This window comes from Poecilia latipinna, unplaced genomic scaffold (assembly GCF_001443285.1).
Source record: "Poecilia latipinna isolate Pla-1442-1.1 unplaced genomic scaffold, P_latipinna-1.0 Scaffold685, whole genome shotgun sequence".
Classification (NCBI taxonomy): Eukaryota; Metazoa; Chordata; class Actinopteri; order Cyprinodontiformes; family Poeciliidae; genus Poecilia; species Poecilia latipinna.
This window is the reverse complement of record NW_015113301.1, coordinates 467,754-470,857: the sequence shown is the minus strand read 5'-3', so window position 1 is coordinate 470,857 and position 3,104 is coordinate 467,754.

Here is a 3,104-nt window from a genome sequence, read left to right as displayed (position 1 = left end):
ATATTGCATCACATACAAACGGAAATGTGCAATTTTCTTTAAAAAAAATGTGTTCAGCTTGTAAAAAGTGAAGTTTGAGATAAACATTTTTCAAAGAAATAATCGTCTCTGGGTGAAACTATTGCAGTTCCCCGTTTTTTGGAACCATTTGGTTTATTTTCTACATTCAAAACAGTGCAGGCAGGATCTTACTGAGAGATCGTAAATATGAACGTATTACGCTTCATAACCTCCACTGGCTTCTGTTACCTACAGAATTCAGTATTAGAGTGCTGCTGGTCTGGACTGGGACTCTGGGAACCTGAACTGGTTTGTCTAGAAGAACCTCTGATTCTCCTGCAGAGCAGAGAAAATAAAGAGTTCAAAAATAATTTATTATTTAACTTCAGGGAAAAAACTAAATGTTAGCCTGCTAAATGAAACTGTTATTATTCCATTACTTAATGTGTTTTATATGATCAGTCACTTTTTATAAAGTATGAATCAGCATCTTATTAGACAGGAAATGAGCTGATAGCTTAATTTTTGTTTGTTTCCATGTAAAAGTGGTGCATAACAAAGATTTTGCATATTTAGATCTGCTTGAGTTAAGACATCTAAATATGAAGACCAGTACGTTAAAATAATTAATTGTTTTTAACATCATTGTTGTTACAAATTAACATTTTAAAATATAAACAGGCTGCAGCATTTCCAGACTTTCCTCCACCTTTATCTTCCATAAAACACGTCTGAATTATCCCTCCTGCTGCTCGTCTTTTATCACTTTATGATGCTAAAATGGTCAGATATGTTAAATTTTATTTGAAAAATTGATTGACTCACCATTAGTTTGCTTAAAAAGTAAACTAATCTTCTGATGGTGACTCATAATTTCTAGGAAACAGAAAAAAAAAATTTTTATGACATTTACAAAATGTGTAAAATATCACAAATTTATCTTTATTCGATATGACTTAAATTTCTCTAAGAGCTCCTTGGAAAACAGGTTATATACAGTAAGTGTCCATCTATGTATCTTTCTGTGCCAGAAATATCTTTGCAGATGTTTGATTAATGCAGCAGAAAATGTTTTAGAAAGTCCTGCTGAAATCATTAAGAAGCTGCAGCTCAGCTTCATCACTGCTGAAATCAGATGTTTTTTATTTTAGTAAAATAATATTCAGATTAAATTAATTTCTCTCCAGAAGTTAAACAGACGACTCACAACCTGAGGTCATTGTTTTTTTTCCCAAAACAGGAAGATATTAACACTTAGATGAAGAGGAAATCTCTGACTTTGCAGTCGGATCAGATTCTTACCCATTTTGATGAAGATGGTTTGAACTTCCTTCTTCTCTCTCTGTGTCCATGAAGGTTCATTTTCAACTCCTCTTAGATTTGGGTTCATAGTTCAAATGATATTTGAGCTTTTGAGATTGGGATTGTTGTTTTTTTACAGTGGTAAAAACATTACCTTTTTGTTATAACTGTCTGAAAGTAAAAAGAAGAAAGAGAACAAATCTTTCTATCTGCACTGCATCCTTAGGCAAAAGAAATAATTATCCAAAAAATCATCAACCAAATAAATGTTAAACATATTGTAGTTTTAAAAAAAAAAAACTAAAACATGCTATGCTCATTTTAGAACATAACGACATACCACAGAGAAAAGAAAATAGGTCTTGAGGATTTACTTACTGTTGGTTTGCAGCTCTGGTTGACCTGGGAAGAGAAAATATGGTTTATTTTAATATGAATATTTTATGAACACATAAAATCTTCTAAGATTATACAGAACTACACTGTGATTTACTTATGCATTTACTCACCTACTGTTGATGTGCTCTGTTGCCCCTGTTGATTATGATTCTTGCACAATAACCTGACAAATGGTTTGAATCAGTTATTCAACACAAAACATGTTCATAAATTATTTAAAAACCAAAGTCCGTGTCTTATCTTACCTGATATAACTACGAATATCAGTATCCACAGACCGAATCCTCCAGTTATTATTGCAGCTGCTTTACTCGCCTCCATAACTTTCTCTGGGAAGAAAAAGGTCAGATGTAAACTCATGTGTCTGTGGATGATCTTTGATTCTAGTATTATACACTCAGAGCAGTGCTGTTAATCTGCCTGTTACTGAAAAGAAATGCAGTAATAAAAATATCATCTGTGAACCAAGTCAAAGGAAAATCATGTGATGCTACATTACTTCCTTTGATTCACACCAGATGTTGCCTAAAAAAGAAAGATGCAGCTGAATGAAGCTAATATTTAGAAAATATGAAAAATACCAACAAAAAAGTTACTTACTTTTACAGAAAGAGGCTGTCTTCTTGTTTCTGCCGCTGCTGACGGTGCAGCTGTACTTCAGGTCTTTAAAACTGTCTGAGACCAGCAGAGAGCTGCTGATGCTGTAAAGCTGCTCTTCAGTCTGATGGACCATCGTTGGGCTGTTGATCTCCAGTTCAGATGGAGGATTAACAGACCAGCTGAGTTCAGGTTGAGGGTAGATCCACTCTGAGCTGCAGATGATCCTGTTTTCTACCAGCTTTATACTGACTTCTGTTATTAGAGCTGCAAACCAACCAAATAAACACATCAGGAATAGTAAAGGTAAATCTCACTAACTAAAATCCACCACAATAGAAGCCAGTCTACCTTCAACCTTCAGTTGAATGAATGTTTTCCTGCTTCCTCTCTCTGTGCTGCTGTAGCAGCTGTATCTTCCTTCATCCTGGATCTTCACTCCTGTCAGCCTTAAGGAGCCGTTTCCTCTGGAGATCAGGTCCTGAAACAGAGACGTCCGACCTTTGAACTGCTGGTCCTGCCGTCCCAGCTGGTCCTCAGTATCATAGTAGGAGTGGACATTATGTTCTCCTGATGTTAAGTGATCCCAGTGGATGATTGTATCTGAACTGGGATCAACATTACAGGGTAAAATGCAGTTCTGTCTGAAAACACACGTCACTGTGGGATCTGCAGGACGAGATAAAATAAAACCAGATGTTTACATACAGAAAACAAAGAGATGTTTGAACTTTTCTGAAGTTAAGTCAGACTAAAGTTTTCTTGTCTTAGCTTAGAATTGCCAAAATTATTTATATTTCTTAAAT